At 42.0% G+C, this 13,987-nt stretch overlaps 1 protein-coding gene across 6 annotated transcripts in view; it reads right to left on the reverse strand.

The window, feature by feature from the left end:
- Window positions 1–11,744, reverse strand: part of Chd8 (chromodomain helicase DNA binding protein 8) — a 59,592-nt gene extending 47,848 nt beyond the window's left edge. For all 6 annotated transcript variants that reach the window (XM_087586528.1, XM_087586524.1, XM_087586521.1 and 3 more), the window contains exon 1: window positions 11,662–11,744. The gene's annotated coding sequence lies outside the window, so the exon portion shown is untranslated. The remainder of the gene's footprint in view (window positions 1–11,661) is intronic.
- Between the last annotated feature and the right edge of the window lie 2,243 nt (window positions 11,745–13,987).

Consider the following 13,987-nt stretch of genomic DNA (forward strand, 5'->3'; position numbering starts at 1 on the left):
GTCACATGGTTCTGTGGTTCAGTCCTGCCACAGTATTAATCACAGAAGACTGAACAGAGATAAAGTCGGAGGCTAGTAAGGGCCAGACATTATAGAGTATTTTCTTCCAGGTTAATAGGAAGCCACAGAGACAAACGAATGACACAACAGAACTAAGTTTAGTTTTCTAACTCTGGCTTTGTGGAATGGAAGAACAGAAGACATGGGGCCAGTCAGGAGGCTGCTATGGAGTCCAGAAAAGAGGCAGACACTGGAGATGGACTCCTTTGTTATTTTCTGTGAGATAACGGAGCATGAGACCTTGGACGGAAAGCTCCGCCCACAGAGCCTGACTGATGAGCGTTATGACTCTGGTCTCTGTGGGCATACCTCCCTTGCTTTCAGATCACCTTTAAACCTTCTTAATTTTGAGACCCCACCTGATAACCTTCCAATAAATTTCTCCTCTGAATACTACCTAACAAGATGACTAAGGTGTGAACTATAGCAATGTGATTCAAAATGTTATGGGAGGGAGAAACAGAACCCAGAGCAGAAATACTGACATAAAATTAGTAGGACATGGAATTTAGCCATACTAAATGAGTTGTTTATATAGCATGTTAAATTGTGATATTCAACGGCTGCAGAAAAGTCCAGTTTGGTGACAGATTTAGAGTTGTCCTAACTCTCTAAATGGTAGGTGTAAGAAGATTATCTAAGAAATGTGAGCAGTAGACCAAAGTATAAGAAAAACTGTTCTAAGCTGGGCATGGTGGTACACACCTTTAATCCCAACACTGAGGAGGAGAGGCAGGCGGGCAGTTCTCTGAGTTGGAGGCCAGCCTGGTCTACATAGGGATTTCCAAGGCAGCCAGGGCTACACAGAGAAACCCTATCTTGAAAAATGAAGCCAACAAACAGAAAAGAAAAAAGAAAAAAAAATTGCTCTATTATCATTGAAGGGAGATTAGAAAACGTGTTTATGAGGAACTGGAGAAACCAGGATTTCACTAGACAGCCTGGGACTCCGAGATCCACTTGCCTAGCTTTGGGAGGTAAAACAGCACATTAGGGCGCCATACCTGGCCTCCCTAGGTCCGTTTTAAACACAGTAGCTACTATGAGGAATATATATCCGAACTGGAGAAATTCATATGTTTCAAAAGTTATACATGTAGAGTTGTATGTGAATAATCCATATGTTTAAGTGCAGACAACTAAATACTATGCAGACTAAACAACACTCAGCTGGAGGCCAAAGCAGTCTGAAATAGAAGGCCAGAGCTAATAAAAAGAAGACATTTGCCCAATATCCCACAGTAGTAAAAAACAGTGTCAGATTCAAATTTAGGCAATGTTAACTGCAACCGCCCTAATATACTGTGTCCTACATATATGCCCTACTATAACTTCTCTCAGCCAGGCACAATGGTTTATGGCTATAATCCCAGCACTCAGGAGGCAGACAGCCTGGGCCACAAGTAGGATTACAAGAAAAACCCAACTCAAAAAACAAGAGCAACTTAATAATCAATAGCGTCTCTGTTAATAGCCAATACTTCTTCCTTTTAAGTGGAGACAGGATAACCAATTACATAGTTTTTGCAAACCAGTTGCTCTACTGCTGAGCTACATCGCCAAGGGCTGTTTTTGATGTTTTTCCCTCCCCCATTAGAATGCAAGTTCTTCAACTGGAAAGAGTATTTATAACCTGTCATGGTGGTAATAGGTGTTTTGGTGGTAATGGGCATTCAATGTACTTGGGTGAAGAACGTATTAAACTTCCAGCCAAAGGTGTGAGGGGGCAATGTCCCCTTACTGAACGACAACAAATGAGTAAGGACATGCTTCCCTCCAGAAACATTCAGAAAAGGCATCATAAAAGTATCTTCACTTTTTAGGACTAGTAGCAGACACTGCTTTACATAGAGCAAAAGAAGACACAGGGCTCGAGAGATGGCTCAGGAGCACTGGCTGCATGTCAATCCCCAGTATACAGATGAAGGCTCACGACTGTCTGTAGCTCCAGTTTCAAGGGGTCCAACGCTCTTTTTCTGGCCTCCACAGTTAAACAAGCAAAGTGATGCAGGCAAAACGCACACACATAAAATGAAAACCAAAGGACTTTGTGCGATAACGGCTACTGGAAGTAAGGAAGCCGCGGTGATCTCTTTTAGGTCCAGAATGGTGACAGTGGTAACAATCGAATGAGGCAAAGAGTGAATGTCAACAGTATAGACCCCACAGGGCTTCAAACTCCTGGAACACATGTACGGAAGCAGAGAACTGTCTCCACGAGGTTGTCCTCTGACCTCCACGCACATCAGAAACATGCACACACACATATACACATGATATAAACACCCACATAATCATGACGATGATGAAGTAAAGAAACTGATGCTGAGTTCCAGGGGAGAAATCTAGCTTGATCGACATAGTTACTACCATGTACATACAACGTAAATAATGACAGACACTGCGTAAGCGCCGTGGTCTCTACCTTCATGAAACCCGGCTTTCCCTATTTTAAATAAGCCATTTTTCTTACATGTGTTCGGCCTGGGAGAGAATGTGAATGTTTACTTAATTGAATCACATGCTATAAAACTGGAGCATTTCAAAGTAATCCTACACGGCAAAAGATAATATGAAATGTTTGGCACATAGTGCGCAAACAGAGAGGAATTCATTCCTTAGCCAATATTTTAAAATAGCACCACTGGAAGTTTGTATCATACAAAATTTTAATCCCAGCACTCAGGAGGCAGAGGCAGGTAGATCTCTTGAGTTCTAGGCCAGCCTGGTTGAGAGTTCCAGGTCAGCCAGGGCTACCAAGAAACCCTGTCTCAAAAGCCAAACTAACAAATAATAACAACCACAACTCATGAGAGACTTAGCAGAGCTGATCTGCTAAGCAGAATGATGGGAAACCAAAACATACAAACAGGCTTTGAAGCTGGAGAAGCAGGGTGAAGGGACCCTGGTACTAATATGCAGAAAGGGCACCAGTGAGGAACTCAATGCATCATTTTTAGATCTCCAGGAATATCTCAGCGTCTATTCTGTAGCTATTCCATTTACTTCACAAAACCTCTTTTGTGGTAAACTATAATTCCTCAGTTTATTAGGCTGTCCCTTGTAGATCTCGGGCCCATCTCCAGCAGACTGAGCCTCTGTCAGTGTTCAGGAGAGAAGTGAAAGGGAACCGCCAAACCTGTACAGACTGCTTAAATGCCTCATTAAAAGAAAGTTCCAGGCTGGAGAGATGGCTCAGCGGTTAAGAGAGCTGGCTCCTCTTCCAGAGGTCCTGAGTTCAATTCCTAGCAACCACATGGTAGCTCACAACCATCTGTAATGGGATCTGATGCCCTCTTCTGGTGTGTCTTAAGACAGCTAGTGTACTCATATACATAAAATAAATAATAAATCTTTGAAAATCTCAGCATCCATAGGAAATGGCTCACAATCACTCATAACTCCATCTCCAAAAGGCTGTGACACCCTGACCTCCGTGGGCACCTGCACTCTGTGTCCATACCTACATACAGACACAGACACACAAGTTAAAATAAATCTTTACAGAAAGAAAAAAAAATAGTATAGAAGAGAAACAAGTCCAGGGACTAAGCCACTACCTAAAGACTATACATGGACTGACCCTGGACTCTGACCTCATAGGTAGCAATGAATATCCTAGTAAGAGCACCAGTGGAAGGGGAAGCCCTGGGTCCTGCTAAGACTGAACCCCCAGTGAACTAGATTGTTGGGGGGAGGGCGGCAAGGGGGGGAGGATGGGGAGGGGAACACCCATAAAGAAGAGGAGGGGGGAGGGGGATGTTTGCCTGGAAACCGGGAAAGGGAATAACACTCGAAATGTATATAAGAAATACTCAAGTTAATAAAAAAAATAAAAAAAAAAAAAAAAAGAAGAGAAACAAGGAAGAATAAAACACCGAAATTCTGTCTCCTGGATTTTGTTAGTCCCTAGTTTAAAAAAATCCCTAGCTACACCAGGCTTGGTGTCACACTCCTTAAATCCTAACACTTGGGGCTGGAGAGATGGCTTAGCAGTTAAAGAGCACTGACTGCTCATCCAGAGGTCCTGAGTTCAAATTCCAGCAACCACATGGTGGCTCACAACCATCTGTAATGAGATCTGATACCTTCTTCTGGTGTGTCTGAAGATAGAGACAGTGTACTCACATACATAAAATAAATAAATCTTTTAAAAAAGAAAGAAAGAAAGAAACCTAACACTTAGGAGGCAGAGGCTGTCTCAGATCTCTGTGAGTTCAAGGACAGCCTGGTCTACACAGTAAGTTCCAGGACAGCTAGGATATGAAGTAACCCTGTCTCCAAACGTCCTACTTCCCTATAAAACAATAACAAAAACAAAACACTGACAAAAGGAAAACAGAAAATTCATAAATAAATGATCTAGTTCACGGAGACAGCAGTGGCCTAGCACATGGAAGGCTGTGGGTCCCACACCTATATAGCACCACACAAAAAGTAAAAATAAATCAGAAAAAGCTTCTCATTCATACCCTTCACTTAGGCAAACCCCACATTCCCCCACCCCAACCCCCCAAATTTTGTTATCTGAACTCTAAATGAGTAACTAAGCTACAAAAAACACTAATTTCTCAAAGAACCAACCAAAAAGCAATTCTATCTCTAATGGAACAATATATTTACAAATACTTACATCCCAGGGGAAAAAAAATCCTCAAAGATGTCTGCACTGCATTCTCAAAATATACAGCGGAATTAAAAGGAGAGAGACAATTCCAAAACAAAAAACAAACAAACAAACAAAAAAAAACCAAACCACCACCACCACCACCACCACCACCAACAACAACAACAACAAAAATACCCTGAAGATTCACTACTGTTCAATAGCCTGAGTCTCCTCACAAATGAATTTATGACTTCGCTCACATGGGCTGGAAGGACAGCTCGGAGGTTATTAACACTGGTTGCTCTCACAAAGGACCTAGTTTGGTTCCCAGTACACGCAAGGCAACTCGCAGCCACCTACAATCTAGTCTAGTTCTCGGGGATTCAACACCTTCTTTTGGCTGCCTGGAGCATCAGGCATACATGTGCTTACATACATATATGCAGGCAACATTCATATACATAATTATTTGTTTTGGCTCTGGTTTTTCAAGACAGGGTTGTGTAGCGCTCCCTGGCTGTCTTGGAACTCACCAGGTAGACAAGGTTGGCCTCAAAACTCAAAGATCCTCCTGTCTCTGCCTTCTGAGTGCCAGGATTAAAGACATGCACCACCACCGCACAGCTACATAATATTTTTTAAATTCAGTTACTATGGCTAAGGGTGCAGTTCAGTAGTAGAGCAAGAGCATGAGTTCAGCCTCTGAGTACACCAAAAATAAAAGGAATTTACTTACTATATAACTGCTCTCACAATGTTATTGACCTAATATCATAGGTTATAAACTGAGTAAGCATGGTGGCTTTCCCAGCTATCAGGAAGATGAGGCAGGAAGACTGCTAAAAATTCCAAGACGGGGCAGGAAAGATGGCTCTGTGGTTAATGGCACTTGCTGCTCTTGCAGAAGGCCTGGATTTGATTCCTAGTACCCACATTGAACAGCTCACAATTAGTAGTAACTCTAGTTCCAGGGAATCTGATGCATTCTTTTGGCCTTCCACAGGCACCAACATGCAAGTAATATATATATATATATATATATATATATATATATATATATATATATATATATATATTACACACACACACACTCTCTCTCTCTCTCTAAGGCACAGAAAAACACAATACAATAAATAAATCTTAAAAACAAAACAAAGGGGTTGGGGATTTAGCTCAGCAGTAGAGCGCTTGCCTAGCAAGCGCAAGGCCCTGGGTTCGGTCCCCAGCTCCAAAAAAAAGAAAAAAACCAAAAACAACAAAACAAACCAAACAAACAAAACAAGCCAGTCTAGGTTATTTAGTGGTTCCAGACCAACATGGGTAACACAGTGAGATTCTGCCAAAAAAAAAAAAGGGTTGTGTTTGTGCTGGAGATGGGTGTTTGTATGGTAATAGCTCAGTGGTTAAAAACACTTGCAGCACAATCAAGAGGACCACAGTTCAAATCCGGCATCCACCTAACAAGGCAGGCCTCCTGCAAAGGTCTGTGATTCTAGCGCCCTCTTCTGGACTTTGTAAGTGTACAGCAGGGATATATGTGCATATACAAATACAGACAAACACATACGCATACAGAGGTAAATAAATCTTAAAAAAAAAAAAAAAAGTGCCCAGCATGTGGTACATGCTTTCGATCCCAGCACTTGGGAGATAGAGGGCAGGTAGAACTCTCTGTGAGTTCAAGGTCAGCCTGGTCTACGTAATGAGTTAAAGGCAGAGCTATGTGAAAGACTGTCTCAAACACACAAATAATAAAATAAAATAACATTTAAAACCTTAATGTTCTTTTAAAAAAAGTTATAGACTCTCACAACAAAAAGGTTATTATGGAATCATTGTACTAGACTGTTGGGGAATTAAAAAGTTTATCACTGACACATTTTAGGTGCTGATATATGGGGAAGGATACAATTCTAGAAATTATTTCTAAGTAATTTCAGTACAATGCTACTGAACTATCATTTCCCAATGAAGTTATATATTACAAGTTTCTCTGGAGATAGGCAGAAGAAATAAAATCAGGTATATTTCACTCTTTCAACAATAAAGAGAACTTATTAGTAATTATGTATACTAATAAATAATTATTTTTGGACATCTTTTCAAATAAACTAGTTGGATCATATACTGATAACCTGAACTTGAAGAGGGTAGAATTCTGTCTAAGTTCCCCAAAGTATTCCACTTGCTAAGAATGTACCCTGGGATCTCCTCCTGGGGAGAATGTGAAGCGATTGTCTATGCCAGTTCACTGCAGTCTATGACATCTATGCTATCTATGTTTTCTGGATGTTTTTGGTGGTGATATAGACTCCACTCGTGGCCTTTAGGCAAGTGTTACATTAGGCAAGTGTTACACACAGCCCCTCCTACTGGACCTTTGATAACTGGATAAAATAATGGATATTACTGGACAGAATTTAAGTGTTTCTGTATTTAAAGACTTGCTACAATCTGAAGGCTAAATATAAGATACTTTAGGTTGAACATTTTGCTTCATGTGACATTAAATAACTCAGGGATCCTGCTGAATGACAGGAAATAATGTTCAATTAAAAAGAAAAAGGGGGGGGGCTGGGGATTTAGCTCAGTGGTAGAGCGCTTACCTAGGAAGCGCAAGGCCCTGGGTTCGGTCCCCAGCTCCGGAAAAAAGAAAAAAGAAAAAGAAAAAAGAAAAGGAAGAGGGTGGGTATAGTGGTACAGACTTGTTTTGCTGATATTTAGGGACATTCAGGAAGATTAGGAATTCAAAGCCAGTCTCAGAATTATATAGCAGAATTCAATGCCACCCTAACCTATATTATTTTTTTGTCTCAAAACAAAAAACAAACAACAAAAAAACCAAAATGCCCCCAGAAAGTCAAGCTCCTGCTGTCCTTGATGAAGGGCTATAGGCAATTAATGTCTGCTAAAAGAGGTAGAATCAAGACTGTCTAAAGACAAGTCTCAGAGGTTAGCCATCGGCAGAAAGTCAGTCCTGAGTCCATATAACACAAGCAAGGCTGAATGGACTCAGTAGGTTTATACACACACACACACACACTCACACACCACACTCACACTCACAAACACTCACACACACACTCACAAACACTCACACACACATACACACACTACACTCACACTCACACTCACACACACACTCACAAACACACACACACTCACACTCACTCACACACACACGTAATAATTAAAGAGAAGGTCAATAGTGTGAGGGAGCCGAAGGAAGGAATGGGAGGTACTGGGAGAGAGGAAGGATGGAAATTATATAAATACAGAGCATAAGTATGAAATTATAAAAAAATTAAAAGAGAGGAAAATTACCTACAGAACTGCTCAGAACAGCCTAATAAGAAACTTCCGGCACTAACATGCTCTACAGCTTAAACTGTAAACATCTGTAACTCTGCAGAGGTAGACATATTGCACAAAAACACAAAATTTTAGTTTTGGGTTTTTGGGGCTTCTTAGGTATTATCGGAATTTAACTTTTTTTTTAAAAAGATTTATTTATTTTATGTATGTGAGTACACTGTTGCCTTCTTCAGACACACCAGATGAGGTCATCGGATATCATTGCAGATGGTTGTGAGCCACCATGTGGTTGCTGGGATTTGAACTCAGGACCTAGGGAAGAGCAGTCAGTGCTTCTAACCACTGAGCCATCTCTCCAGCCCGGAATTTAACTTTGTATATGACCAGCACCCACTCTACCAAGTTATATCCCTCACCTCTTACAATGAAAAACTTAAAATGTAGAGCAAGAAAACACAAGAGCTAAATTAGGTTTCATAAATACCCATAAAACAAAATTCGAGGTTAAAAGGGAAGAGGTTATCTAGGACCATGTCTGGAATGCAGTACAGAGTTGGATAAAGTCTTTAGGCCATAGGAAATAACTGCTGTCTCTTACATAAAAATACAACGGCCACTTAGGGATTAGACTGAAGCACACGACTGGTATATTATGATAAAAAGTGAACAAAACCCTAAGAGGAAGACCGTGGATGCTGCAGAAATCACTGGAGAGGGAACAAAACATAACCGAGTGACACAGGAAACATGAGCACCTACCCGTGAATCAAACGCCAAGGAAAGACAGCAAGCACTACAGTGGCCACAGAAGAACGGGGGGGGGGGGGGGGGGGGGGGTCATTCAAAGACCTGAGAGACCATAGGCAAGCAGAGTAAATGGTGACTTCTAAGGGAGAGCCCAAGGCCTCAGGGAAAAGGTTTTTGTCTTTTTTTTTTTCCTCCCAAGTATTACGCTGAATTTCAGCCCAGAAGATAGAAGATTTCAGGGCTATGGATAAATAATTTCACAAAGCCATTTAACATTCACCTTAATGTGGTAGTTCTTCCATGGATAAAAGCATTAAAGCTTATTCTTTCAAGGTTTTTTTGTTTTGTTTTTTTCCGGAGCTGAGGACCAAACCCAGGGCCTTATGCTTACTAGGCAAGCACTCTACCACTGAGCTAAATCCCCAACCCCTAAGCTTATTCTTTCAATAACGGGAAGCCTCAAGTTAACCCTCAGTCCCAGTATTGCTTAAGCAAATTCTCTTTTCAAAGCTGACATATATAAAGGTTTCCCTTAAAGAATCCCCTCTCGGGGTTGGGGATTTAGCTCAGTGGTAGAGCGCTTGCCTAGGAAGCGCAAGGCCCTGGGTTCGGTCCCCAGCTCTGAAAAAAAAGAACCAAAAAAAAAAAAAAAAATCCCCTCTCTACCCTCTATTACCTAACAGACACAACTCCTTCACACAAAATGTCATTTTTCACAGAAAATTCTGCCCCAGTGGGTATCATGTCCCATCATCCAGAAGTATTACAGAAAAGGTTGTCCTATGAAATACTAGATGTACGTTTCCTGGTAATACAAAACCAGTTCAGCAGATATATTCTCCATCTACTTCTAAAAGGATTTGGGCAGTCTGAGAATTAAAAAAAAAAAAAAAAGGAAAAAGAAAAAAGAAAAAGAAAAAAATCCAGGAGCCAAACACTGAGCTATGCTGGGACCCATACATCCCTCCACCAAATCCTTTATTCTTGCTCTTCTGTGGTTTCAGCTTTAAATCTTCTGTGAGCCTATCTTTTTCTCTTTCTCTTTTGTTTGGTGAGGGGAGAGTTCAGAGGACTGAACACAATTCATTCATATTCATATTTTCTCTCTCTCTCTCTCTCTCTGTCTCTCTCTCTCCCTCTCCCTCTCCCTCTCCCTCTCCCTCTCTCTCCACTAACCAGTATCCTTTGCCTTGTCTGGTAGAGTCTTTGTCACACCACTATTTCTTGCAACAGCTTTTAAGTGGAATTATGCTATATTTATTATAATCTTTATCTTAATGGCTGGAATAACTCTAAAAGAGTTCAAGTAATGTTTTCCATTTTCAAGATTTTGGTAGTAGTGAATTTATATAATCCAAGAACTTGGGAGGTAGAGACACAAGACTTCAAAGTCAATCTCCATGAAGGGTGAGTTGGAGACCGACCTGGACTTTGAGAGATGAGAGACGGTCTCAAAAAAAAAAAAAAAAATGAAAGAAAGAAAATCGATCAAGAAAGAAAGAAAGGAAGGAAGGAAGGAAGGAAGGAAGGAAGGAAGAAAACCGATCAGGGGTTGTCGTTGGATCCCTCATCTCAGAGTCGTCCCCCGCTGGGAATGGCCAGCATTGCTAAAGGATATGTCACCCAAGGAAAAACAAGTTAACAAAAAGAAGTTACCCACTTCCTGCTCTAAGAAATTGACTACAACTTATTGTGGAACCTGCTGGGTGACCAGAAAAAGATATTTCTAGGCAGAAGGCACACTCTAATTAAGAAGACAATACCCCAGCAGTGGCCGGAGGTGCATGCCTTTAATCCGGGCAGAGGCAGGAAGATCTCTGGGAGTTAGAGGCCAGCCTGGTCTACAAAAGGAAAGCCAAAACAACAGCAACAACAAAAGGGAAACCAGTCAAATTGCAAGTCCACTATCTAGAATCTGATGTGCTCCAAAAACGACCTCAACTGGCACTAAGCCAGTATGAGAATCTCTGAGTTCACAAACTCAGAACAGAGATCCCGTGGGCATCAATGTGATTGATGGCAGAATGCTGCAAAATTGATAAAGCAACTTGCTCACTTGTGTCTAAGATATCTCACCTGTCTAGCCTTTGAAAGAAAATTACGTAGTGTTTACCAGCCGACTTCTGCCTCACTTTGCTCACTCACTGCAAAACTACATACCTCTTCTGGGACGCCTTTAACGACGTCAGGACTGCCCCTTAAAGAGGCGCTGCTGCGTATGCACAGCTGCAGCAATGGCAGGCATATTTTTTTGAGACATCAGAAACAGGTAAATTAAAAACAAAACAAAAACACAATTTTAAATAATATTCGCCAAGAGTCGGTCCTCTCCTAGTGAAGAGTTTACATAATGTGTCAGAAAACCAAAGAGCTCTGCAGACCTGTCAAGGAAGACACAAGACTTGAGCAGTTTCCCCATCACCTCTACTTTGCAACAGCCCCACAGAAACGAGGTACATAATAAATCCGCACACGTTCACCCCAGGCTACCCTACCCACGTTTACTAAAACATTAAAGATGGGAGAGGGGTTAAAATCCAGCCAAACAAAATAAAACCCTGGCCTCACACTTCGGACTCCAACGTATGGAGTAACCTAACCGAGCAGGGGAGTTTTTCTTCTTGTGAAGGAGGAAGGAGAACAAGGCAACTGCCTGGAATGTGCGCCTCGCCCAGCGGTGCAATGACAAGCTCCGAAACTCCACGCTGGCCCCAGCAGCTCCCTCGCGGCCCGTCCCAGCACGGCCCCGCGGCCCGTACAGTCCCCAGCGCCTGCCTCTCACAAAGAGAGTGGTTCAGCCCCGAGCATCCCGCACCTGATCACTCAGAACTGCACCCGCATGGGTGCGAGCGAGGACCTCGTTACCCCACCCACTACCCGCCCAGTATCCGACGAGGCTTGGTGGAGCCGCGCGTGTGCCGCAGGCTTACCTGAGCCAGTCCTGCAGCTTCCTTCCCCGGGCAAGAGTTGCAACCCACCGTCCGGGAGAACAAGGCGCCTTCCGGCGGAGCACGGCCAACCCTCGCCGCAAGCAAGCTTGCTAGTCCTCCATGCTCCTGGGCCCGCCCACCGCCCTCCACCCACCAATGGTACGGCCGGAACCGGGCGCCATCCAGGAAGTCTCAGAAGGGTGGGCGGGCCTGAGGCTGGGAAGGGTACGTAGGCAACCGCAGATATGCCTGATTGGAAATAGGAACCGGCGGCGGAATGGCAGGACCCGCCTCTGACCCCCACCACTGGGGGCGCTCCAAACCAGGACAGCACCTGCTACCTGTCTCGGGAGGCCATCTTGGGTCGACTGGCTCGGTGATCTCTCACGATTACTTATAGGGATGTGAAGCCCTTTTTGGAGTTCTGTTGGTCCGTTTTGGCCCAGCCCCTACATGCCCTCCTCTCATGTACTCAGGATACCTGTCAATCAGGGACAGGAACTCAGGAAAAATGTTGAACGTTCCTGGAAACAAGCCCCACTACCCTCTTAAATGTAGGAATGATGCTGGTTTATCAAGGAAGCCAACAGTTATTCGAATGGCACTTGCTAGGGTGATGCTTTACACTCAGGATTATCAACACATAAACGACACAGGTTATATAGCCATTCCACTTGCTTGTCTATGCACGTTACAGATTTTTCAGTATTAGTTTTTTTGAGACAGGGTCTCGATATATCGCCAAGGTTGGCTTTACTATGATATTTAAGGCATGAGCTACCACGCCCTAGCCCGGTGTTCTGATTTTAGCAACCCAAAATACTGAGTCATTTAGTAATAACAAGAGTGGGGAATTTTACTTAAAGAGCAAAGGACCTTAAATTCACTAATAGTTCCAAACTACTCACGAATACACAATGGGCAAACAAGACTTAACAGAGGGACACTGAGAAGAGTCATTTATTCTGGAAAGAAGGAAAATTTCATCATAGGTCAAACTGCACTGAGAAAAGTGTTCCTGCCTTTTCTAAAGTTCTGCCGACTACGTTTCTATACCAGAAGTTTTTTGTTGTTGTTATTTAAATAACAGTATTAGAAAACTCCAGAAAGTTTGAACAACACGGCAAGACCTACAAAATTTGTTTTTAAAGAGATTTATTTCAGGGCATGCCTTTAATCCTAGGATTTTGGAGGCAGATAGAGGCTAACCTCTGTTCTACAGAGCTAGTTCCAGGACAGCCAGAGCTACACAAAGAAAAATAGTTTTTCTATTATATTTTTAATTATGTGTATATGTATGTGCATGAGCACTGGTAGGGGCAGAGAGCAGAGGTGTGGGTTCCCCACCGGACTGGAGTTACAGGGTACTATGAGCCATCCCCATATGTGGCAGGGAACTGAACTCTAGTCCTCTGCATGACCAGAACATGCTCAGGATCTGAGCCATCTCTCTCTCACCCCTCAAAAATCTTTAGAATATATTTTTTTTCAAGAGTCGTTTCAACAATTAAAATAATTTCCCAAGCAGTAACATAACTGTGCCCACACCTTTAATTCTAGCAGTAGGAAGACAGAGGCAAATAAATTGAGTTCAAGGGCAGCTTGGTTTATAGAGCAAATTCTAGGATAGCCAGGCCTACACAGAAAAATTCTGTCTTGGAAAACAAAACAACAACAAAACCAAAGGGGTTTGAATCAATATTTTATGAGGAGATATGACTATACTGAACATAATCTGTTGGTCAAATTCTTTCCTAGCTCTAAATACCACTGTATAAATTTGTTAGGATTTACCAGAATAATCTGTTTATGTGTACATGCAAAGAGGTATAATCTTAGTTATTAATGGTTTCTATAATAAGAGCCTATTATCCTTCTGGTTATTTTCTGGTACAGAATGTAAGACCCGCCAACAAAGGAAGTCATTATAAGCATTGTAGGAAGCTGGAGTGTCTGATCCAGTGATTTCTGCTAATTACACTGATTTGTTGCTATAAATTATGATTTTCAGAGTTCATGATTTCAAAAGCCAATTGACACCTAAAATGTCTCATAATTACCATTCAGCACATGGGGTGGGAGATGTTTCTGTATTAATTCATGATCACTTGACTCAGATCATGAATTTATAGCCATATTTTTTTCTGTTTCTTTTCAAAATGACAAAAATACCAAGTATAAGAGGTTATAAAATATAATAGAATTAGATTGAGAATTAGGTTTTTCTTAATGTTCCAAAAAAAAAAAAAAAAGTGAGAATAGTCCCCTTTCATCACTCAGAGGGTAACAGCTGTAGGTAAAATACTGACTTCAGCCAATTTTCTAA

This window comes from Rattus norvegicus, chromosome 15 (genome assembly GCF_021556685.1).
Source record: "Rattus norvegicus strain SHRSP/BbbUtx chromosome 15, alternate assembly SHRSP_T2T, whole genome shotgun sequence".
Lineage (NCBI taxonomy): Eukaryota > Metazoa > Chordata > Mammalia > Rodentia > Muridae > Rattus > Rattus norvegicus.